This window comes from Vicugna pacos, chromosome 27, assembly GCF_048564905.1.
Source record: "Vicugna pacos chromosome 27, VicPac4, whole genome shotgun sequence".
In the NCBI taxonomy this organism is placed as follows: Eukaryota; Metazoa; Chordata; class Mammalia; order Artiodactyla; family Camelidae; genus Vicugna; species Vicugna pacos.
The window spans coordinates 14,608,222-14,635,617 of NC_133013.1; positions in this window are offsets into that span (position 1 = coordinate 14,608,222).

Sequence of the window (27,396 nt, forward strand, 5' to 3'; positions counted from 1 at the left end):
TATTAATGGGATGTGATTAAGATGAAGCAAGCAGGCCAGAGAAATAGGTGTACGTAAGTCAGAGAGATGAATCAGAGCCTCTGCGGGCCATGACTGCAGACCGCTCTTATTAGCATTCAGAACTCTAGTTACATTTTAATTTCAATATGAGCAGATTATACTCTGAAAACAGCTATTGTTCAACTTCTGGAATTTTTGTTATTGTTGTTCATTTTCTCCAGTAAAAGTTGCTTTAAAAAAGTACCTAAATTCTTTGGGGGTAAACTATGAAGGAAAGGGAATTTTCATAATGGGTCCAGGTGCAAGGAAGAATCAGGGAGCCTTTAGAAACCAGGTGTGGTGTGAACGGAGCCTGGAACTGCTCGCAGCAGGCTGGGGAGCAGAGTGTGGGTCTTCGAAACGGATCATTTCCTACTGAGCCTTCGCTCACCTCCTCTGCCTTGGCCCTCAGAGATCTCTGTCATCCCATGTATTGCTCACCAGTACTGCACTCTGAAAAACCACCTCAATGTGGCCCCCTCCTTCAAACTCAAACACGACTGATCTACAAAAGTCCTTATTTCTACTGAATGCACCACCAGTCTCCTAAAACCCCCAGTCACTTTTGGATCCTCTCTGTCATCTGTCTTCTACCACAACCTCTCCTCCATCCCTCACCAAAATAATTAAGAGATCCTATTAGTCCTTGTGATTCCCTTTAAGTCTTTTGTTCTCCCACCACATATTACCATGTCTTCCCTACGTGGACAGACATCTTTAGATATCCCCTTACTAGACCCACCACCAATATAAAGTCACCACACCCACCACGTTCTGTCAATTTTCTCTTGCTATATCCTTAACATCCATTTTCTAAAACATTCTGACTGCCATCACGACTTAATTTCAGTAATTAATTGTCTCACTTAAAATTATCTTTAAATATCTTCTGCGAATCTTCTATTTGGATCCCTTATCACTGTGAACGAAAAATACTGCAAACTACATCAGTAAACAAAGAATGCTGAAGCCATCAAGTCATTCGCAGCTGCCTCCACCACCCCCCCCCAGTGAAGACAAGCCTGCAGTCCAGCCTCTGCAGCCACTCACAATGGTGCACTCTGAGGGGACTTAGAATACGAAAGGACAGGATCCTGGCCCTAGATAGCTAGGTGCTTGTCAGAGGAATGAATTCAATGAGCCCAAATGTTTTCTTCCTCCCATACATAGAAAAGTGCTCAATTCTTTAGCCTGAGATGCCTGGTTTTCTTTAGTTAACAAGTAATATTTTAATGTTCCAACTGCCTGGTCTTTGTTATAGAACTCCTATATATCCCAGCTCCTCCCCTACCTTTTTGGAGCAGTCCCTCAGAGCATCTGAGAGGCTGTCATCCTGGGCTCAAAGGGGATTGAGTCCTCAGAAATGTCCGCCAAATAAAACGTAAGCCTCAGCTTTTAGGCTGTGTGTTTATTTCAGGCGACATCACCAAGCTTGGGTCGAAGAGACAGTACCTCCCTGCACAGTACTCTTGTACACTTTTGAAACAGGTGAGAGGTTTCATTGGTTTCAACTAGCTTTGACTATCTCCTTTACACATGTTGCATGTAGTCTAACAGCTCTTTGGGAATATAGTATTTATTGCTTCACGGTGCAGCACCAGAAACATCCATTTAACAAAGGAGTGGTTCTGCAAAGAAAAAACATTGTGTGTGAATAATATGGAGGAAGAAATGCTGGACAGGCAAAAAAATCTCCCCCTAACCTATAGTGTTATGCCCAGAGGACACACATTTTTATCTCCAGTCTATAACTCTCCCTTGGGCTCCACACGCACCATCAATCCAGCTGCTGACTGCACATCTCTACTTAGGTGACTCAAAGGGATCTCCAATTCAACAAGCCCATGACCACTCATAATCTGGTTTCCCAAATCTGATCTTCTCTCAGAATCCTCTAACTTGGTGGATGACAGCACAGTTCATCTCTTCCCCTCGTCCACTCAAGCTCATTACAAAGACCTACTTACTTTATCTTCTAAAAGCATCTATGATAGTTCCACATCTCTTGATTGGCATTGCCATCATCTGAGCCCATTTGACTAATCATAATCTATCACCTAACTAGCCTGTCTCTTTCTACATTTGACCAACCCCAGACTGTTCTCTATACCGCAGCCTAAATTATCTCTAATAACTTCAGCTTTCCCACCTGTATTAGGGTCCATTCAAACAGCAAAAACCACATGATGATTTAAACTGGGAAGGATTAAAATGAAGAATTGTTAACCACGAACAGGTAATTAGCTACTAAAAGAGGATAAACACTTAAGAATCCCCTAAGGCTGCAGCAGAGTACCCAAACCTGGGGGAGAGCCCTCCACCCCGAGGCCAAGAGTCCAGCCTTGGTGGGGCCCAACAGATGGCAAATAAATTCACTGGGCTGTCTTGACCAGAGCTGGTCCACAATTGGTGGGTTGTTGAAGTTGGCAGGCAGAAAACTGTGGGGGCAGAGCTGGCAAGCATGTCTCCCGCTGGGGTACTGCCAAGCTGAGCCTGGTGGGCAGAAAGCCATCTACTGGTGTGATGGAAAAACTTAGTAGGAAGCTGCTTGTGGGGGTGTTGTTGAACTCACTGGGGAACTGGCTAGGTCATCAGTATACTAGAAAGCCACCAGGAAGACACCTGCAGAGAATGCTGTTGTACATGCTGGGAAATTAGCTTAGGTGTCCTTGGAACATGCTAGAAAGCTACCCTCGAGGGTGCCGCTGAAACTTTCTGGGCATGAGTTCCACTGTTAGCTTTCACGCCTGATGAGCATTGCAGGATAAAGAGAGAAATCACACCAGAATCAGGGAGAAGCCCTTTCCTGCTGCAGCGCCTGTCTGCAATCTCTACTAGCAAAGGAGGATTGGTTTACAAGATCCATCTTCAGTATCCTAAGCAGGGGACTTAAAGGTGGATTAGGAGCTGAGAGGAAATAAATTGATCACTGCCATACCACTCATGCTTAAAACTCCTCTGCCTTGCCATTTGTATTGTTTTTAGTATTGTATTGTTTAAAGTCTGAAGTAGTCCATTGTTGAATGAATATATGAGTGAATGAACATTTGGATGCTTGGATTATCCTCTGGTTTCATTGCTGTTGTTGGCCAGATATTTCTGGCTCTCTGCCTACAAGGCAAATGGTAGGACTGGACAGCTCGATCCCTTTGTGTCTGGTTTGAGCCATGTGAATAGTTCTTGCCAGTGAGTTACAAGTGGAAGTGAAGTGAATCCAGAGATGCATTGGAAAGTGTTTAACGACTAGTTCTTGTGGTGGGGGGAGTGGGGGAGTGTGATTTGTAGCACTTGCTTATTTCTGTGGTGCAACTACCCCCGCCACAGCTGAGTTTAAGCTACCAAGTTGATGTCACTGAATGTGGAGTGGGGAAGAGATGCCCACAGTTGGCTCTAGTGAGTCCGTATAAGCAGACTCCAACACACCACTGTGTGAGTCACTTCAGTGCTGAAGACTCACTTTGGTATGAAACCCTCAGAGCTTTCTTTTGCTTTGTCAGGATATAATGGTCAAAGTTTAAGAGAGTGGCACCACCACCACTCTGTCAGGCTGGGTCCCTGTGTGAACACAGAGAGCAGAGTTCCCTACTCCCTGGCAATGAGCAGGTCATATGGGTGAGAAACAAACATTTGTGTGTGTGTCTTTGTTTTAAGTCATGAGAGGCTTGGAGTTGTTTGTCTCCTTAGCATAACCCAGCTTCACCTATCTGATGGCCTCCCAACTGACTCCATCAGAGTACTTTGTATCCCTTCCAAGTCTTCTTTTATACAACTGCCATATTAACTTCTATAATCTGTATTTTAAAAAAAAATCTCATGACTTAAAAGAATAACCTTTAATTTCTTGAGAGTCAGTTGTTCAAAATAGATTCCTCCTCACCCTTCAAGACACACTTTACGTGTCACTATTGACCATGCCCAGCCCAAGGGCATCATTCTGTGAAGACTTCAATGGTCTCCATATACCATATTAGTGGATTTCAGGTATTTACTAAATACAATGAAATCTATCAGATCCTTGAAAGATAAATGTGATGTGAAGTCAAAGTAATATTATTCATCAAATTGAATAACCTATTATAACGGCTTATAATGATGATGATTTATTTTTAGTCCTCCCCCCAGTTACTCTCTGCCTCTGATAATAATTCAGATGACAGAGAATGTAGTTGATATAATGTATACATCCAAGTAGATGGCTTGATATGTCTCCTAAGAGTCAAGAATCTTTATGGTTATTGAAGAAAGAGATGCTGAATGCAATAAGCAGTGTGAATTTGAATTTATAACTGTGTGAGGGTATTAAAATAGATGGGTGGTTAGAAAAAGAGCCTTTAGAGTTCAAATTTTAAAAGAATCAACCTGTTTAGACAACTTAATCTCTCCTCCTAAATTCAAACCCTGGAAGTTCTCTGGATCAAAAATATATTGATACTGTAGGGAAGAAGAATGGGCGATGGAAGTTAACAAAGAAACATAATGAAAGGTAGGAAAAATACAAACGCTAAAAGCCCTGGGCCATGAAAACTAATTAGTGATATAATAGTAGCATTATAAATAAGTTCAAAGGAAATGTGGATCCATTCAATAGTCCTTCATAACTCATGTTTTGCGGGCATTTTCCGGGTGGCTTTCTCTAGGTGACAAGACTATTGAAATAATCTTGCAAGTAAGGGGTTTATCAAGAGTTATCAAGAGAGAAGGCAGAACACATCTTTAAGGTGAGAGAAATGTCATAGGCAAGCATGGGAGGGAAGAATGACCAACTTATATACTGGTAGTATTTGAGTATGATTGTTACTGAAGACATTATTAGAGACATAAAGAAGAAGGAAGTTGGTGAGATGCTTATGTGACACAGGGAGATGACCTGGAAATCCAGTAATTGGCCATTCAGATAAAAAATGTGCACCACTTTTCACCTGAGAGGTATGTTTATTACTGGAAAGAACTCTAAAGTTAGAATCTGAAGGCCTAGGCCCACTGTCTGTTTCACCACAGCCTCCTCATTTATAAAAGTGAGGTGATAATATTAGCTAACTTGCATTGTCATGATGCTCATTAAGTGGGATAAAGTGTGTAGAAGTATCTAGCTTAGTACTTGACACAGAGAAGGCTCCATGAACGTTCCTTCTTAAGAGTCATCCAGAATTAAACCATGTACAACCCAAAAGTGGTTATATCCGACTTATTTCTTGTTAAGACACTGTTAATAAAAGTCAACCCACTAGAATGTCACCCAGTTAATAATGGATCAGCATGAACTTATTGAGTCACCAGAAAGTATATCACATCTCAGGTCTTGGATTCCTTTTTCCTACTTAATTTTTGAGGTAAATAAATTTCAATTGTGCTGAACTGAAGAAGTTCTGCAAGGCCACAGCCTACCCTAGAAGTCCCCCTGCCTTGTATCATGACCAGGCTGACCTCAAGTTATCCCTTAGGGTGGCCTTTGCTGCACCCTTGGCAGTCAACAGATGGCACTGTGCTAGACGATCTACACATGGATTTTCCCACGGAAAGGATCTCTTCCCCAAAGTTTCTGAGCAGTAACCAGCACTGCAATCCAGCTGACACCACAATTTATCTTCCTCCCAATCACTGTAATTCCTCTTCTTGCCCACGGAGTGTTGTGGCCCAGTTGCTTTCAAAGATCTTTTCAGGAAATGCTCTGTGAGAAAATTAAAGGAGAGGCAGAAATAACTGATAATTATCTATGCACCAAAAAGCACAATGCCAAGTTCTCCTGTGGTCACAAAGAGGAAGCACTGGAAATGACTGAGGCAGCCTGAGTGCACAACCCACAGCCCCAGCAGCTGCAGCAGCACACAAGCATTTGTTGGCGAGGAGCAAGGTATGTGTAGGCATCAGAGGATCATGAAATGTTAACACTTAGACTAGAAAATAAAGCTCTCATCCTCAATTTCATCGTATAAGTAGTCAAGATAATGACTCACCCTGCTTTACCCAAAGGCAGAGAGAATTCTACAACGCAGCTTGTATAGTTTAGAACAACACTGTCCAGTAGAACTTTCAGCGATGCTGGAACTGTTCTATATACCTGCACCATCCAACATGGTAGCCACTAGTCAGATATTGAGTACATGAAACGTGGCTCAAGCAACTAAGAAATTAAATTTGTAGCTTTAGTTTTAATATAAATAGTCATCTGTAGATAGCAGCTACTGCACTGGCCAGGACAGAGAAGTTATTCGATCCAAATTACATTTCTTAATCTGCCATCTTTCTACAAGTATCCCACACCTTTAATCCAGTCTTTGTCTGGGCACCTCCGATGATGAGAAAATCGTGGTGTCCCAAGATGGTTCCTTCCACCTTGGGCCCTGCTATAAAAAGATGAGCTTACTACCATCACCAAGTCAGCCTTTTGGCTTCTTCAACCCTACACTCCCAGTGCTTTCTTCTAGGACACCAAGAGATGTACTTCCTCGATCTAGTCGGGGGTGGGGAAACTTTTGAGAACTTGTGCTTAAGGAGCACAGCTTCTGGAATCAGACTGCCTGGTTCTAAATCTCAGCTTTACCATTTACCAGATACACAACAGAGGACAAGTTACAAACCATAATTCTAATTGCCATTTTCCTCATCTATGAGAGCACGGGAGTTGGAAGAATTAAATAAAATTGAACATGTGCTACCATCGGTAGAGTGCATGGCCCACTGTAAACAATTCAGAAATGTGAGCACCTCTTATTGATATTAGTCTCCTCTGAATGCACTCTCACTTATCAGTGCCTCTTAAGATGGAATGCCCAGGATGGCAAGGATGTGTGTGGAGTGCTTCATAAACTAAATGGCCATAAAATGCACAGTATATTGCTTTTGTTCTTGTTGCTGTAGCTGCCAGGGCTTCCCTCTCTCCTCTTCACCTCTTATTTTAGTTGTCATGATATTTTGAGATTCTTCTGTATCCTAAAGGAATGCACTTTCTTGACTGGAAGAATCGTAGGACATTTTATGGCTTCAAACTCGGCACAAAGAAAAGCTTTCAGAAACACTTATGAACCAAAATATTACCATATTTCCCAGTCTCTGTTTATGTTATGAGCTGATCCCTTCCATTAGGCCACATGCCAGAAAGAGTTGGAGGAGAAATACTTAAAGGATAGAGCCACAAGAATTTCTCTTCTTTCATATGGCAGAATTTATACTCATACCTTAGCCAAGAAGTAATTTACTTACATTTTACATGTCAGTGGGACTGGAAAAAGTAATCATGAGCAATCAAAAAGAAATAGAACAACAAAACAACAGTATTATGCATGTATGTGATCACCAAAGCCATATCTTCAGGTGGTAATTCATAGAAAGGAGGACAGGCAGAGCCAGTGTTTGCTGGAGACTGCTCAGAGTGGCTTGGGAGAGATAATTGTTAAATTTTCAAAAATTTGGCAAGCTGCTTGACTTCACAGTGGTAGTAGCTTGAAATTGGCCATGGTGGGAGAAATTATCTCATGGAAATCAGCAAATGCTGTATCCCCTACGCTCACCATCTTCAGCCCTTCTTCCCGACTCCAATCTCCCTTGCATCATGTGTATCTCACGTCTGCCATCAGAGCAAAAATAAAGGCTACTCACCCACTGCGTTTGGCATGGCAATTTGGAAGCTTTGATATTACCAGATCATCTTGTACTAGTTGAAATATAACCAAGCACTTGAGGAAGAAATTTTAGATATTGTGTCAAAAATATCTTTGCTCACATATCTTGTGGACTAAAATTTTCTTGCATTAGATATGAGCACCAGACTAGCAATTAGAAACTGAGTTCTAATGCTGAATCATGTGATTCGTGGTGGGATCCTGGAGAAGTCGCATAGCCTTGATTAGCTGCTGAGCAGTGGTGATCTTCTCAAGTTTTCTCTGGCATGGACCTTAGGTAGGTTAACTGGAGAATAGAGCGTAGATTACAGTGGAAAAATAGAAAAGGAAATTTCATAAAAACCTGTGAAAGGCTCCTTGATGGCCGACTTCATGAGGATCTGGCCTTCTAGAATCTACCATGAAAGGCAAGTGCTTTATGGGAGGCAATAGCTGATTTTAGCTCAAGAGAACCAAGAAATGTTACCAAAAGAGTGATACTGATCATAATTTCCAATGGAGGAAGTATGAGGGCAGAGGTAGGGGACAGAGCAGTGTTGAAGCCAAGCAGTGTTGCTCATGGTCCATCTGTCTGCCTCCGAGGCAGGAGTGAGGTGTCTGTGGCAAACGCAGTGTTGACCAAAGGCCGTTCAGAACTGATAGAAGCACAGATGGGTCAGTGTAAACAGCTTTGGGGACAATATAGATATAATGTGGAATTAGGGAACCAAGCATCACGCCAACCACAAAGTGCGGAGCAGAAATTGAACCTGGACAGAGACTAGCATCTTACAATGGCTGTGATGGGTTAAATTTGCCAGGACTTTTAAGGGCCACAGCCCCTGGTCCGGCTCCAGACTGCTGTCCTGTTTACAGGATCCAAGAGCTTAGTGTCATGAAACCTGCATCAAAGTCCACAGCTGACTTTGACATCTAGTGAAGCCACTGTGTGACACCAGAATCTCACTGAGGCATTCTGTTTTTCTTTGTTGAACTCATTCCTCACCACTTAGGTTGGGGGAAAAAAACTTGTCCCTGAAGAACTAACTGCACTCTTGCTTAGCCATTTTTATTTCATCTGCTCACAAGGTGCAACGAGAGAGGTCCATGTTAGACCTTGCACTGGGGAATATTTTTCTAATTTTCCACTGCTTCTTTCCTGTTGACAGAAGATCAGACTCAAGAATACCAAGCTTCTAGGAACCAGAAAGGCAGCAGAAGGGGATGTGGTTCAAGAAAAAAAGCCAAGGGTTCCTGCTTTTTAAGTGGCTAGTCCGTTGATTTAAGAGCACATAATTGGGCTGGATAACAGGAAGTAGGGGGAAGACTCAAAGAGACCGAGAATCACTGAAGTGTTTTATCATTTTTATAAGTTTATTAAAGCATGTTTTTTTATGCTGAATACTTGACCCTGGGAATCTTGAATAAAATTATATTTGACAACACTTTACAAGTACTGTATTGTTAGTGGGTCTCTAGAAGCCAGTAATTTCAGAATAATTACGGTGTTACAAGGAATGAGATTTTAGCACAACTCTTTATTCCATCTTCTAACATCTCTCTTTACTGTCTGTCTGTATAAGACAGGAATAGTTCTCCCTTCATATCTTGCAAGTTCTGGTTTGTTAGTCTGTGAGCTGTTACACAAACTTCATGTTTGCAAGCTCCTTTGTAATCAATTATTAATCTCTTCCAGGATCAATCATTGGTGATATGAATTCTTTCTCCCGTTTCTAGTTTTCATTGAAAAAGCTGTATAGCAGTAATATTAATAGCAATAAAGCAAAAATCATCCATAATCCCCAAACCGGAATATAACTTTTCTTATTCACATATACTTTTCTAGCTTTTGCCTTTATGAATAAACATTTATTACAGCGACAGAACTGTATACAAAATTTAATATTTTTTAAATTAGCATTGTATCATGAAAATAACCTTTTCTCCCTTTTTATATTTTGGAATGGAATTCTCAGATACTGTTACACTTTTGCAAGTAGACACATCATAATATATAAAACAACTCTCCATTACTGGACAGTAAGGTTGTCTCCATTGTTGTCTATTACAGCGAGGGCTGAAATGAAGACTTCTGCGGAATGACCTTCTTGTTTGTCTTCATCTCCTCAGATCCTAGCGCAGAATCTGATAGAAGTAGGCACAAATCAATATTTGAAAAGTTAATTAATGAATGATGATACTTTTGTATACTTTTGATAAATTACTTCTTCAGGACGAACTTCCAGGCATAAGAGAGATTACCAGATAAAGGGAATACACATTCCTAAATTCTTAATATATACTGCATATTGCTTTATTAAAAATGTATATTGATTGTTTAAAGTTTTCAACTATTATGATTTCAACTATTATTATTATTTTGGCTTGGTCATCAAAATGTTGCCTCAACTGTTGTTTTAATTTGCACAGTGGAATAAATATAACAATAAATATATTGTTAGTGATTATTTTACTTGCCTGTTTCCTCAGCTGGACGTCTGATTTGATCTGTCTTGATTTTTCTTGATTTCTTGGTTCCTGGCACAGGGCTTAGTATATAACAGATGCTCAGTGAATATTAAGTCAGTGAATTGTAGAATGTTTTTGACCATTTATGCTGTTTAATTTAATGTTTTGGAATACCTGAAAGAAAAGACAAGAGCGATGGTTAAAGCAAAAGTTCCAGACTCTGCTTTCTGTATCTCTGTGATCAGATGGGTTAATGTCTATAAAATGAAAGTATTCATATCTCTAGTCTCATAGAATTGTGAGGAAGATAATATGATCTAATATAAATAAATGCTTGGCTCACTGAAAACACTCTATAAATATTATTTGCTTGGATCTGGGCCCATTTATTTATCTATCTATCCTGTTTCCTTTATAAAATCAAATAGGATCTTAATGTGTTGCAAATATTCATTTCTTGTTTCAACAAAGTAAGCGCAAAATTTTGCATGTTGTGTACTTTAAATCTAAATTTTACCTTTATCATCAGATTAATGTATTTTTAGTATTTTGTGTATTTGAAACGGTCGGTCTTTCATTCAGTGATTTTTTTTCAGATTCATGTTGAAAGGTCTTGATCATTTCCCCAATTCCCTGCTTACTATCTTATTGTACTGTGAATATGTTTTTAAAACTAAAATTTTAAACCTATTTAGCCCTTTAATGTAGCCAGACTTTATTCTGTTTTATAGCATAATGTATAAGCCTGGAAACTCACTGTCTCTTCCCTCAACTTGCTGTCTCATCACTATTTAAAATTTTTTTCTCATTGACTTGATTTGAACATGTTAAGTAGTTGTGCAATGTTTCATCTGTTGATCCATTTTTGAAGATTTATATTTCAGTTTCGGTGCCAGTGCCATACTGCTTAATTGGTTTTGGTTTTATAAACACATTCTGATATTAGTAGGCTAAGCCCTGCTGCATGCTTCTTTCTAGCTCCTAATTTGTGGATGTTGAGCTAACCCTGTATTCCTGACATAAATTCCACTTGAAAGCAGTATATGATACTTTTAATGTGTTATTGGACTAAGTTTGCAAATATTTTTTGAGAATCTTTGCATCTATGTTCTTTAAAGATATTGGTCTATAATTTTCTTTTCTTTTTTGGTGGGGTGGGTATTGTCTGGTTTTGGTATCAGGGCAATGCTGGTTTTGTAAAATGTTTGGGAAAGTTTTCTTCCTCTTCAATGTTCAGAGGAGTTTAAGAATAGATATTAAATCTTCTTTAAGTATTTTGTAGAATTTGCCAGTGAAGCCGTCTGGTCCTGGGCTTTTGTTTGTTGGGAGATTTTTGATCACTCTTATAAACTCCTCACTGCTATCTGATCTCCTCAGGCTTTCTATTTCTGCATGCTTCACTCTTGGATGACTGTACGTTTCTAACAATTTATCCACAAATGTCTGAAACAATTTAAAATGAGATTCTGATTTTTTCTAAATTGGTAACTTGTAATTTTTTTGTCAGTTTTGTTTTTTGGTCATACTTCTCCTTAGGTTTCTTATTTCAATCATGCGTATCGGTATTTATGTTTATTAATAGGATGTATAATTCATTGTTCTTTCAAGTTAATATACATTAATTTACTTAATTAATATATTTATTATATTATATTAATATAAGTTATATTATATTAATAATGTAATATATTACATTATATATTATATTAATAATATATTAATATATAATTTCTTACCTTTCCATTGTTAGAAACAATTGACAGTGTTAGAAACATTGTTTCTCTCTGCTTTCCATTGTTACCAACAATTCATTTATTTTACTGGAGTTTTCAAAGTCATCATAATATTTATTCAGTATTTCCAAAGTTTTTGCATATTTGTCTAAATTTATTTCTTCTTTTATCTTTACTTTCTTTAAAATTTTTTGAAATGTTTATCCTTTAATACTTTGAAAATTCTAAACAAATTCACAGATTGTTAATTTTCTCTAAATAATTTCTCTTAAGAACTATACTGTCAACTACTCATGAGCTTTATAGAGGAATGTAAAAATTTTACTTCTATTGTTATTAAATAGTCTCTTCTTATATTCATAATTAACTTCTTAAGTAAGTTATACGTAAAGTGGGATTGTCTTTTCTTTTCCTTGAAATTCTTTTGGGCTAACCCTTGAGAAAGTCACGTCGCAGCAGCTGGTATTTGAAGCTGCATTACAGGACGGCCACATAAGTTTGCACAGGTCCAGTGCTGCACATCTGCAAGGGGTACCATTCACAATGCAACAATTTGGGGAGGATGGGAGCTAGATGATGGCATCGTTTGAACTTATGCTGTGCACAGTCTGCAAGAACCCCGCATACAGGATTTATGCTTTTTGCCCCAGTAACCCCAGTCCCAGAATTTTATCTTGAGAAATAATTCTGCAGAAGAAAAAAAAAATGTATTAACTCTTATCCATGATAGTGAAGAATTGGGAACAATTATCATATATTAGTTTTTATTATCCACAGTTAGAAATAATCATAAATTTAAAAAAATTTTAGATATTATACATCTGAAATACATAAGCTGTTACACATTTATGAATAATAAAAATTATGAAAAAAGTCCAAGCAAATATCTGAACTACATTATTAAACTAAAAATTATAAATGATTACATCCATTTTTATTTTAATTTTTATATCAATATATATTCACATGACCAAAATGAAGACATATTTAGAAATGAAAATAATTGTAGTTTTTCTGGTAAAAATATTCCCAAATGTTGTAGTTACACACAATTTTTTTCTTTAAAGCAAGCAAAGGAAAAAAGCTATGGCTCCTAAAAACTTAATATTTGGTGCTTTGAAAGTCAGAGCATTATTCATTTGACTGAAAGATGCTTTTTTAGAAGGGTATTTCAAGCATAATGAGCATTCTAGCCTGGTGTCCCCTCCCTGACTCACTGTGGAATAAGTGGTTGTGTTCGCCCTTGTCACAGGTTGCCCTGGCCTCTTCCTGTCACTTTGCATCTTGAGTACCCTTATGAATGCTCCAAGATGCGAAGCCTCCTTGACTGACTGGTTAACCACAATCAGCAAATGTGGAGGCGGTTTTTCCTCTTCCAGCAGTGGTAATCCACAAGAAGGCTGGTTTTCATACGTAGAGTAGAAAAATCAGCAGCAGGTGGTTTTCAGTCATTTCGACAGCACCTCACTGAGCTGGCACCTCTTTCTAAAGCACAGCAGGAAAACTGTCCGGCTGTCAATCCTTACGTGAGGACACGCTGTTTTTTAAGAATTTCCCTCAGAAGCCTGTCCAATTTATGATAAAGCTGTTGGCTGCCTTCAATCACAGTTAGAGCATTAAAACGATGTGATCAAGTTCTTCAGTTGTGTGTTTTGTTTCAAGAATCCAGGTCACATGTATTACAGTATATATGCTGTATTCTGCTTTTAGGAAATTATAAAGCAGATTTTCCTGAGAAGATCTGGGTAGATTCTCATTCCTGATCCCAAGACCATTACCCTTGTTAATATTAGTGCCCTGAAAAGAAAGAAAATTCTGTGCATCAACACACAAGACTTTTTTTAAAATGTGTAATTCCATGCCACAGTGTAGACATTGGTGATAGTTAAATCAGGACATATCTGAAGAATAAATGTAAATATTTGGTTCTAGGTGGATTTATTCCTCTTAAAAACTAAAGCCATAAATGATAAATGATAAACATGATGTCTTGACTCCAGTGAAATCCCCAAACCTGTTATTTAGAACCAATTGGGTGCTCTATAGACGTCGGTTTCAAGTGAACTCAGAAAATAATCACTTGAAGAAATAATTTGTTTTTCAATTTACAGATTTGATGTAGTTGGTTGCTTCATATAACCCTTGAATTCTCTCTCTTCTATGGTTTTCATCAATTTTATACTTAATATCTGTTACTAAAATGGAAAAATTTGGTCAAATATGATCTAGAGATTCAGCATTGCTTTTAATGAGGAGAACCATAGCTTAAATCCACGTGAATAATGCTTTCAGAAGTTTCTTGAAGGTTTGAATCTCTTTTGCTTTCATTTCCACTGCCCTGTGTCCAATCCTCATGCTTTGACCCACTGGGGCTAGAGATATCCTGGAATTAGGAGAAACAAAAGAGGACAGACATCTCACCTGAGACTTTAACACCTGAGTCAAAAAGGCAGTTTTCAGGAGAAGAGCCTCATGGGTATGTCAGGTCAGAGCCAGGGAAAGAGTCCAGACTCAGGTTAATAATCTACATGAACCGGCCAATGTGAACAGACAAATACAGTGGAGTTAAGGGTGGGGAAAATTCAAGGGTCAGTGTTAGGGAAGAAAGTCTAAAGTATGCCTGTCCTAAGGCAAAGTGCAGGAGGCTATGACATTGCTTTCCCTGTCCTTTGGTGACTTGTGTGGATATGCCATGAGTGTTTCAAGGAGGAGCTGTGGAGAGATCTTTTAGGATTGTTGCTTTAAAAAATGCTGTGAATTCTCTTGAATCTCAGCAGCTTGCCAGTTACTCACAACTAATAAAATGTGGCAGTGTCCTCCAAGGAGATTATTTTGATTGATAAAGGAAGGAAGAAAAGAATATGAAAGAAAGAAGAGAAAGGAAGGAAGGAAGGAAGGAATTGGTATCTGGAATTTTCAACTTCTGTTTCCCATCAAGATACAAAACATAGGGACTTTTACTTAAATACAGAAACTGGGTTTGAAAGCTGAATGGACAAAAAAGGTAAAATATGTACTAAAAGTGGCAATTATAGAATGGACTTTTACTAGACACTTTGCATATATTTTCTCTTTAATTCTTGTAACAATTTCTTGTGAAAGGAATTATTATTATTATTATTATTATTATTATTATTATTATTATTATTATTATTATTATTACCATTATATAGATAAGAAAATTAATGGTTAGAGATTTTAAATAACTTTCCAAAGTTATATCCATGACATGAGAATGTAAACCTAGGTCTATCAGCTAACAAAGTATGTGTAGAAAAAGAACTTCTGAAAACTTGTAATTTTTCTTGCAGTAGATCTAGGGGACTAATGAATTCATTCAGAGCCCAGGTAAGCTTGAAGTTTATAGGACATAATTTTATGGGTGGAGAGTCAAGAGAATGTGTTCTGCAGTAACAAACATTTATCCTCTATATTTTAATTGATGAATTATGTAAGTAAAATTATGGGGGTCAAAATTGACTTAAGTGATTTATAGAAGATAAATGCTCTGGAAAAATATGCTTGGTAGGGAAATTGGCCCAGGCTCCTCTTGTGATGGAGACCAAAATCATCCACTTTCTTGGAGAATGTACTTGTTACAGAATTTCACATTTCCCTATCAAACAGCTGGTGCTTTACACATGCTGTCAAGTAATGTGAACTTTATTACAAAGTTACATTTGGGTGCTCCACATAGTAAATCCAGATCAACAACAGTAGGGGACAGGACCAGCTTCCAAATTCGAGGTAGGTGAGAACACCTTCCATAGGTGCTAACTGGCATGCCTGCCCACACCAGACTCTAACCATCACTTCATGTTGGATGTATCACCTTCAGAAATCAGTCACCAGTAAGCCCACTAGTTCTTCCCTTTAGGAGGTAATGATGTAATTTCTGAATGGAGTGCAACCTTGAGAGAATCCCAGAAGCCCTGAGTTAGAAAGATTCTCAAGAGCACTTCCCTGGTATGTAGTGAATTATGACAATTACTCTGTAGCCTGGACGTGGACTGAGTGTTTCTACATGGGAGGAAGGTGGTTCTATGTAAGTCTTTCTTAACCAGAGGAGGGCAGAAGATGGAAAGAAGGAGGTATATCTTCACTTACAGTAAAGAAAACCTGAGGTGCACCTGTGGACATTCAGCCCAGGGTCCCAACTCCTCCCATTTTCCTTTCTACAAACACACTGGCCCATACACATGATGCTTTTTTTGATACTCTATCACATTCAAGACTTCCACTGATACACATTGAGCCTGATTATATATTTCCTTGTTTGCATTCTTAGGAGCAAAGCTCGAGGACCGGATTTGGGTATATGTTGTTTATTTGGGAGGTGACCTCGGGTGGGTGGAGGAAAACCACTAAAAGCGTATGTTCGTGATCAGATTATTTTAGTGGGTGACTGAGGCTCAGTTCTGCTGGGGACCCCTGGGAGAGATGTAGAATACAGGATGGGTTAGTTGGCTCAGGCTGTTGTAACAAAATACCACAGACTGAGTGGCTTGAACAACGGAAGTTTACTTTCTCCCAGTTCTGAAGGCCCCAAGTCCAAGATTAAGGTGCTGGCAAATTCAATTTCTGGTGACGGCTCTCTTCCTGATTTGCAGATGGCTGTCTTCTCCCTGTGTTCTCACATGACCTTTCCTCGGTGCATTCACAGAAAGAAAGAGAGAGATCCAGCTCTCTGATGTCGCTTCTTATAAAGATGCTGATCCTATCAGGTCTCCAAGTACAGCCACACTAGGGGGTTAGGGCTTCAGTGTAGGAACTGGGGGTTTGGGGCTGGGCAGACACCAACATTCAGTCTATAATACAGCGGCATTATTAGCAGGGTGTTTTCCCACCAACCCCCATCCCTTGTTAGGTGAGGTTCCCACACTCGGCAGCCAGAGAATACCCTCTGGCAGAGACACAGGAAGCTGAGAAATCCTCAGCAGGTCACCACCAGAGTGGGCCAAGGAGACGTTGTCTGGGAGCGAGTCTACTTGCTCTGCCGTCCATGATGTTAGTAACTAGTCCCTGGCCCTGAATCCCAGGGCACGACCCTGGGCAAGAACACTAGGATCTTCCCAGTGCGTCCCAGGTGACTGCCTCTGGTCACCCAGAACATCGCTGCCAGCCCTCCAGCAATGGGTCAAACATAGATTGAGACCAGGGAGACATAAAGGAAATGAAGCGTCACATCATTTGAAGAAATCAAATGCCACATGCTTTATATTTTCAAGACCTTTTAAGAATTCGTGAAATGAAAGGATAGCCCATGAAACACATTTTCCAGCTGCCATTCAGTGTCATTCTTTCTCCAAATATGTATGAAGTCACTACTATGTGCTTGTCAGGTGAACTTCTGAACTACTGACCAGGGCACCTTTTTCTCCTTCCTCTTCCAAGAGACTCACAGGAAAGGCAGCATCAGAGCCCCTCATCCCTTGTGTTCCTGAGCTCAGCAGGCTGGAAGTGCTTCCTTTGGTTCAAAATCTTTCCTACTTTAATGTCATTTGTTAGCATTGTTATCAACAACTGAGCTGGCTTATACATCTGAGAGCAATTCTCATTTACATTGTACAAGAGTCTGCTTCCATGAAACCAGAAAACAGCAGAGCCTCATTTTTATTATAAAATTTGCAGGAGAAGGAAAGTAAACGAGTGAATGATTATTTAGCACCTGACTGTAATCACAACAGCTAATACGTTTATGGTATTCTCCAAGCCCCAGACGTGTTTTAAGAGCTTTCTCTATTTAAACCTCATGAAAACACAGCACAGTAGGTATTATTATTTTCACACTGTATAGATTTTTAAAATAAGGCACAGAGAGGTTAAGCAGCTTTCACAGAGAAACACAGCTACACGTGGTAGCGCAGGATGTAGCCCAAGCAGGCTGGCTCGCCTGGCCACAGTCCAAACCTGGTTGTCTTTCTTCTTCGTGTGCAATTATGTGGCCTTACAGTGGCCAAGGAATTTGTCAAAGACGTGTAGATAGTAAGTGGTAGAAACAGATTCACTTCCAGATCTACCTTCGACTTTACATTCTGAAGTTTTAACCTGGTAACCCCTTAGGTTATTAAAAAAAAAAAAAAGCTTGTTTCTTTCATCTTTGTGTCATGCTTTTCCTGACAGATTTTCATGGGAATCTGTTTGATGGGAAAACTCTGTATATTCCATTGTTACGCACTTCTATATTTACATCTAGGTTTACTTTACAAAGAACCCAACAAAGCTAATTCTTGGCATATTTCGTTTCACAGCTAAGATTCTTGAATTTGCTAAACCTGGTCGCACAGAGAGAAGAAGGTGGTAAATTACTAAAACTAGTGTATAGGATGTAAATTTAAGCTAAATAATATAAAGATGAGACAGTGCTTGTTATCCCAAGATGGTGAAAATATAAGTAGGTTGAAAGATGGGCTGAGATAAATTTGTAAATGACAACCCTCAAAGAAGTTGTTAAGGAAAATTGGTAAGTAGGAGAAATACAGTCCTATTTATGGAATTTGGTCTGGTTTGTACATTTTCTCAGTCCATCATTTCTGAAATGGCTCTTCTTTGTCTCACGCCAGTTTCTTCACGAGCAAGGGGGCTCTTTTGGCCTCCTGGTTTTACTCTCGTCACTAGCAGAATTGTGAATGAGAACAGAACAATGTAAGCAAGATGCCCTGTACACTGCCAGAGTGGACTCCTGGCACGTGGGCTCCCGGCACAGGGGTCAAGCATTCCAGTTCTAGAGCAAATCCTCAGAGTTAAAGCAATTTCTCAAAAAATGTATTTCTTGCTGCAATCTAAATGCTAAAAGGAATAATGGCACGATATCACATTGACACGCATTTATTTACCTCTCAGATAAAAAAGGCCAAACGTACCTATCAAGGAATTCTTTGAAGGTTGTGGAGAATCTGGGAGGGCATGGAGTTCAATGGAGTCCATTCCTTTTATTTTATAGATGAAGATTCTGAGGCCCAAGTGGTCCAGTTACCTATTGACACATAACGAACTAACCCCAAATTTAGTGGCTTAAAACAACAATCATTTTATTATAGCTCTCAATTTTGTGAGTCATGAATTTGGGCAGGGCTCAGCTGAGTGACTCGTTTTGCTCCATGTGGTGACAACTGAGATTGCTAGGTGTCCTTTGACTGGTGGAGGAGCCTTTCCTTTCTCTAGACTTCAAACCAGACAGCTGTCATTTAGTCCCAGAGCATCTCCCTCAAGAGGAGTGGGTCACTTATAGAATTCCAAACTGCTCCCCAAAGTTGCCTGCCAATGATCCAGGCTATGTCATGGGGTATGTGACAAAAGGTGTCAAGGTGCATTTTTCTTGTCTTCATTTCTACATCCTAACAGATCTTGCATCAAGCTCTTCTCTTCTAAAGCATGTCAGTATCTCTTAGCTCTTAGCTGTTTTATTATTATTTTCCTACACTTCCTTTGTGTCTGTATCTTCTCTTCTTCCTGGTAGATGAGAAGCCTAGCTTGCTGGGGACTCAAGAGTATTTGCCTTGCTTGGCATGTGGTCATGTCAGGAGGAAGTAAGGTCTCGGCTTGGGTCTGAGTGAGCTGGAGCCCGGCCATTCAAGCTAGTGTTTCTGACATGTGCAGTTCCCAGTGTCACAGCTTCTATTTTTGGCTTGATGGTGAAAAGGGGTAGCAGGTGTTGAGGGAACGCAGCAGCCCAGCAATCATGATTATTTCTGGATGAACTAGACATTCTGATGAATGATTTCTAACATGAATCTGGGACTAGGTGCCCCTCAGTCCTTCTTGGCATCTTTCTCTCACTTTCTCTCAAAGATAAAATGTGGGAAAGCACATGCCCCCTATAAATTATTTTCCAGTGCAGGCATCACAGAAAGCGTATCAATAAGCCACTGCTTTTCCCCTTAGTTCTATGTGACTGTGAACTTCATTTTCAATTTACTTTTTCACATTTATGTCTTTTCTTCTGATTTCCCCCCAACCCCAAATTTACAAAGGACCAAAAAGGAGCATCTGTAAGGATCAGCTGTACTTTCAATGGGCTATTTGTTTAGGTTGTGAAAGAGAAGAAGAACTGATTGAAATAGAGGGTTACTGAGGATAACAGAAGGGGATATATGGATATTGACAGATCTGAGTTCAAATTCTTGCATTGCCACCTACTTACCATGCGAGCTTCAGCAACTTAAAAAAATTCTCTGAACCTCAATTTTCTCATCTGCCAAATGGGCATAACAATATCTGTGTCACATGGTAGTTTAAGGACTGAATAGGATGATGTGTGTTCTGTGTCTGGCATTATGAGAGTTTGATAAACGCAGTGTCCTTTGCTCAAGGAATGGCTCTATATGTAAATACATTTTTAAGTAAATGTATACATTTTTAAGTAAAATAAACATTTTAAATTAATACAGGCCTAGAAATGTGAGATCATAATAAATGCTATTTTCTTTAGCATTCCACATCTAGACACTGTGCTAGGCTCTGTAGAGACAATATGGAAAATCAAGTTCCCAGTCCTCTAGTAATGGTGGGAGGGTGCGGGGAGTGGAATGGAAGTCAGCACAGCAACCACAAGACAAGAAGTTGATGACTTTAAAAGGATGTGCAGGTGTGGTGAGGGAGACTAGAGCCGGCATTCAGGGGCCATGAAATCCTGTCATGTTGAGAACAGGTAAGTTGCAAGAGGTCACAGTGGGGCTCACCTTGAACTCTATAGGCATTTTAATTTGACTTTGGATTTGATCACCCATCAGACGAAATCAATGTTCTAGAAGAATTACCAAAAATATTATAAGAAAAGTAAAATTCCCCCAAATTCAGAAACTATGAGAAATTGAGAGAATCTTTTTTGGCCAGTTTGGGGTCAAAAAATAGAAATCTGGGGAAATTAAAACTTACACAATGTGTTTTTTAATATAATTCTAAAAGATTGGTTAATTTAGAAGCAACATATGCTTCTATATCAGAGGTTATTTTGCCATTTTAAAATTTTGAAATAATTTCAGACTTGGAGAAAATTTACAAAAATAGTACTTAGAATTCCTATATAACCTTTACTATAGTTTCTCAAGTGTTAACATTTTAACACCTTTGCTTTTTTCTCTATTTATCTCTATTTAAATCTGAACTGTTTGCAGTTAAGTAGAAAGCATTATACTCCTTTACCTTTAATTGTCTCAGTGTCATACTTAATTAAAAACAAGGACATCCTCTAACATAACCACAGTACAAAATTGGGAAGTTAACTTTGACACACTAATATTACCCATCTAACAGATATTAAAACTTTATCCATTGCCTAACATGGAAAAAGAAATGCTTTTCTGGCCAGGATTCAATTCAGAATCCTGCACAGCATTTACATGCCATGTCTCTACAGTCTTCCTCAGTCCAAAACAGTTCCTAGTCCTCTTGGTCATTCATGAAGAATGCAGTTTTGAAGAGGCCATATCAGCATTTTGTAGAATGTCCCTCAACTTGGCTTTGTCTAATGTTTCCTTGTGGTTGGATTCGTGGCACACATTTTTGTCAGGAGTACACAGAGGTGATGTTGCGTTCTGCTCGGTGCATCATATCAGGAGGAACGTGGTCGTGATTTCTCCCTGAACACTAGGTTAAGGTCACACTTGCCAGGTTCCTTCACTAAAAACTTACTTTTCCTGTTTGTAATTAACAGGTATCCTGTGAGGAGATACATTAAGACTGTGGACATGGGTCACTGCTCATCACACTTTTGCCCACCAGTTTTAGCATCCTTGATGACTCTTATCTAGAACAACTATTCCTACGGCAGTTGCCAAATGGCAATGTTCTAATTCAATTATTTCTTCTACATTTAGTTGGGATTTTTCTGTAAGGGTGAGTTTTCCTTCTGCAACATTAACTTATTGATTCAATTACACGTTTATGTTAGTGAAGACTCATGGATTCTTATTTTATACTCTGGCTTACTATCCTTATTTATTTTGTTGCTCAAATTACTCTGTAGTTGATTAGGGGAAGCCCCTCCCTTCAGGTTGGCTTCTGCGTTCCTTTAACAAGAACCTCACTTTGTGTTATATTTGCCCCAGTTCTGGAATCAACCATTTCTCCAAGGAGCTCTACTTTTTCTTATTGGGAAATGTGCTTTATTTCATTTTCAAGTTCAGTTTATTCTTTTTCTTTTTCAGCAATAATTGACCATCCATTATATTTAAGGCCGTGAATGTGGTACTCCGGAAACTCAAGATGTGATTCCTTACCCCAAGGAATTTCTATACTAAAGGAGAAAAAAGGCATATACGCAAATCCCCATGCAAGACAGAAGTGATGCATTATAAGCAGGTTAACGTGAGGTGTTGTGGGATGCAGAAGAGAAGAAAAATTCTTTCAGGCTTGGGAAGGCTATAAGAGGGAAATCGTATTCCAGCTCTAAGGAAGATCTAAACAAGGAGTAAACGAAGAGAGATGGAAGAATAATAATTTGCTCCTTACTGAGGCAACAGATGTAAATTTACTAACTAAATTTACCTGCAATTATTTTAAAGCGACACATCTTTTAAAATTTTGAAGACTTGCACTCCCTTCCTCTATTTTAAAGTAATTTTTGACACCATAAAGCAAGTACAAAGATTTATTTCACATAGTGTCTCAAGGAGGTGGGGGTCAGGGCTTCTCAGCTTGACCTTGACCTGTCTCTAGGACTGGCCTAAAGTCTGCTCCAATCAGTTTTTGGCAGCAAGCATGGTAAGATGACTTGGTTCCGCTTCACCCCGGTCCCTCTTGGCTCCTCTGGGAGGTACTGGCTGTGGCTGCTGAACACAGACTGGCTCTCAGATGCTGCTGGGGTGTGGCAGAGATTTGCCTGATTTAGGGTTCTCTTAGGGTCTCCATCTCCCACTGAACCTGAGGTCCAAGTTCATGGGTCTGTTGCAAAGGAAAGCATGTGGTACCCTATGTGAATCTTTTTTAGTCTGTGTCTTATGCAATATTTGGGACATATTTGTACTAAAAATTATCCTTTGTTTATATGAAATTCAAATTTAAGTAGGCGTTCTGTATTTTATATGGTACTACCCACACTTTTGTGAAACAGAAGGCGATACGACCTCTTGCCCTATGACACCACCCTCTGAGCGCCCAGGGGCGCCCCCACCACCCCCACTCCAGAATGCCCTGTGGACCATGTCCTGCTTGCTCAAAAATGGTGCAGTGTGAGACTGGTGGGAAAACTGAACATTATGGGAATTTATAATCAGATGGTGCACACAAACACTAAGAGATAAATTACCCATATTAGTTTTTATTTAAACTGTAATTGAATATGTGAATAGAAAATTAGTGTAATGTATTGATACCATCTGGTGCTCCAATTTTACACCAGTTTTTTCATCTATCATAATTTACACAAGATCGAATTTTACCCCTACACATGATTTTATTTCACTAATGACTGTTATCGCTTAGATACCATTGTGTTGACCATGATCCTAAGTGGATTTAATAATTTGTGGATAATAGAACAGGTGTGTTGTCTTCAATAATGCAATGTTCTTCCTAGTGATACAAATGCTAAGATTCAACAGTTCACCTGCATGGCAAGACTGAGTCATTTCCAGTATAACGGTGCCTTCCCTGAAACATATTTAAATGGATTTTAATTCGTTTGCTTGTGGATTCCTTCTGTATCTCTTTGTTAACTGCCTACTGTGTGCCAGGACCTTATTAAGTAGTAAGGGTAGAATGAGATATGACAGTCCTAGCAGTTAGAGCAACTGAATCTGGTGACATAAATAGGCCTGTACACAGATAAGGGCAGAGTGAGTCAATAAGGCACAGTTTCCGGGCTCTGGGGACACAGAGGAGAGAGGCCCTGATATGATAGAAAGAAGAGGAATGTGTAAAGAAGAGAGGCAGCCCAGGAAGTGAGCAAAGAGGCAGCAGGAAAAGGCATCTAACACAACCCTGCTTCTAGCTCTGCTGTTTAGCTAAGTGTGCTGGGACTCCTCCCGTCATCCTGCATGGCACCCGCTTTGCACGCATGCCACACCCAGGTCTCTGGCTCTTCCTTGACCACCTACTCGCCAATGAGACACCTCTTCAGAGCACTTCCCCCAGGGCTGTGTCCCAGACCTTCCCACTGCACAAACTGCTTGTTCCAGGAGGGTGACTGGTTGTAAACAGCAGAAATCAATCTAGCCTGCTAAAGCAGGTGGAGGATTCATTGGAAAGAAACCTGCTAAGTGCGCAGAATGACAGGGAAAACCAGAATGCCAAGTCAGAAAACAGTCAGGGGTTGAAAGAGTCTGGACAACTGAGAACACGGCCTGACCTCTGGTCCTGGGACCCAAGATTACCACCACTGCAGCCAGCACTGCTGGCCCTAGACCCTCAGCACCACAGCCCTGGACTTTTGGGTCAACCATCATGACAACTGCAAGTCATCGCCAATGGCCTCTTCTTCTTGCCCACACTCCTTTAAAATTAGAAGTTTTGGGTATGATTGTCCGAGAATAGCTCACATATGCCTTTCTTTCTACTTCTAGGGAGCTGGGAAGAGGAAGCTCTCTCAACTTCAGCATTCCCGCTGGGGACAGGGATGTTAGGGACTGAATGTCTGTGTCCCCCTAAAATTTACATGTTGAAACACTTATCCCCCAGTGTGCTGGTATTTGGAGGTGGGGCCTTTGGGAAGTAATTAGGCTTGGATCGGGTCATGAGAGTAAGAACTTCATGACCGGATTAGCATCCCTGTAAGGGGGGAAGAGAGGAAGATCTCTCCCTGTCTCTCCATGCTCAGGCACCAAGGAAAAGCCACATGAACACACAGGGAGAAGCTGGCCATATGCAAGTCAGAAAAAAGTTTCTCAACAGAACCTGATCTTGCTGGCATCCTGATCTCAGACTTCTAGCCTCCACAACTGTGAGAAATAAATGTGTACTGTTTAAGCCACCTGGCATATGCTATTTTGTTCCAGGAGCCTGAACATACTAAGATAGACAGTGTCTCTCACTTCTGGGATGACCTTAAGTGGAAGAGTACAGGATGCTGGGAACCCCATACTGACAAAGTCCCATACTGTTCATCTGCTTGGCAACCCTGCACCCCTGTTTACTCTTCTTCTTATAATCACCTTTCAAAGTAAAGTTCTCATCTATCTACTGCAGCTCACTCCTGTTTGTTGAAAACTCATTCACCACCCCACCACCCAATCAAGGAGACATCACAAACAGCAGTAAATGCATCCAGCTCTGAGTCCAGGGTTTCTGGGGAGCGTCCATCCCTCCTTTGGATCCCTCTAGCCCCAGTCTCAATATTTGGAAACTTTTGAACCAATGCAACCTACAGACAATAGTGGAAGGAGGGAGGAGTGGAGGAAATAAAAGAAAAATTAGTATAGACAGAAAGAAAAAAGAAATAAGAGGGCAGGCCATGCCCTTGTACTGCATCTGGTCTCAAGGCCACAGCTGATACAGGTGACTCTCCCCTGTGTCCTGTGCTTTCCTTGATCTCTAGGCCTTCCGCCAGCATCCAAGGTGATCAGGGATGCTTGCCTACTGAGATGACTCAGACCTTCCTTCCGGAAGGATGTGAGATCGGTGGTCCTGCCAACTAGCATCGCAGGAATGGCTGAACTAAAAGGCACCCGGGGGAACACCTGTGTTCTATTTATAATTCTTCCTACCCCACTGCTTGATTCAACACTATTTCCCCTTGGTGGGACTGAGTGCCTTAGCCAACAATCTAGTGCCCTTTTTTGCTAGTTAATTGAATGGCAGGAGGAGCTCAAAGTGGCCAGATGGTATTCTTAGGTTCCAGTTCCATGGAATCATTGTTGTATTCATGGGTGGAAGCATTCTGTAACTGGATACTCAAATTTCTAAACAGTGGAGTCTGTAGATTCAGGAAGGAAAGGGAAATTTTTGCTAGTGAGTCACTAAATCTGATTATGTGACCTGCTCAACTTGGAATAGCTCCTGTAATGGACTCTTGTAATATGACTTTGAGATTCACAAAATGATACACTAGAAGCTGGTTCTGAGCATATCCTTTATTCTGCAAGGCTGCATTCCTTTCCAAGGAAGGTATTGTCCCTTCACTGGGCCAGGGGACTGATTTTTCTAACACACAAACGCACACCTATGCACACACACATAGTATATAATATGACACCTACAGGTAAATAGCGGAATTCTGATTGGCAGGGAAAGCAAATTCAGATTCAGAATGTACCTCTTTCACCAAGAAGGAATCGATCTCTCCATTGTGGAAGGGGGTTTATGAACTCCATCAGCCACCAGGCTGGTCCCCAGTGCCCGCGTGCTGCTTCTTCCATGTCCCTGACCGACCACCCAGACCATCAGCCACGGCGCATGAATCCGTGTAAACCCTTTAGTCTATCTCTCCTCCCAAATAAAACGGCCAAGGAAATGGGACGCTAAATTTTGTTTGCTGAGCCAATTTCCCTTCTCTGCTCTCTTTCAGAGCCATTCTTGAGTAAGTTTAACATTGCACCAATTAATTTTGGCAACTTCCGGAATGTTGCCGTGCACAGCCATCCAAAACACAGCCTTGATTTTTTTTTTTTCTCCTTAATCAATTGGCCTAAGGATCAAGGCATGAGGACACAGCTGTGGGTGGAGGGAGGGGCAGCCCATGTGCTAATATGTTAGCACATAGCACCGGGGCCTCTCATATTATAGGATTTATATGACACGTAATTAGTGTACATGTCTGTGTTCATGTATCCAGGTCTGTGTGTAATTCTTGTATACATGCCTGCATTATCCTAAATCTTACAAGCCTTTGGAAGGCCGAGATCTTTTCTGTCATTCCCAACCAGTCTGCACTTAGCCTCTGCACAATGCCTGGATTATAGTAATACAGTTGTTACATTTGACAAGTAAAAATACAGGATACCCAGTTAAATTTGAATTACAGTCAAATAAATCATTTTTAGGATAAATATATCCCATGTTTGTTCACCTGCAATTCTAACTTAATGAGCACCCTGTATTATACCCAGCAATCCTAAGAGTAGGTTCTCAATAAGTATTTGTTGCATTCATGAGTAAATAAATAAATAAAATAAATAATGAGGCCTACCAAGTGCTTGCTATATCCTTTTCATCTCATCAAACTCTTCTATAGCTGTGTCTTAGTGTGAAGTACTAACCCTTTCTCTCCATGGCTGGTAGAGATGGTCACCTTGGCCCCAATGGCAAGTTTTCCTAATGGAATCAGAAAATATAAAATGTAAAGTTTCAAGTGTAAGAGACGGAAGTTGGGGAAGAACCACTGCTAAACCAATATTTTCTCTTTTGTCTAGCCTAGACATGGGCAGAGGGGAAGGAACGGAATCTGAGAGTTGTTCCTGGAAAGACAGTGATTATTTTCCTACCTGGTTGAATATTTGGGTACGGAGAAGCAGTAGCATTCCCAGATAGATAAGGGGATCAGAGGAGACTTCTGTCCAGCTTTCCATCTAGTTTTCTGGGAGACTGAAAAAATCAGCTATTGCTGTGTAACAAACACCACAGAATCTTTTGGCAGATAGCACTAGGCGTTTATCTTTGCTCCCAGGTTTGCAGGTTGGTTA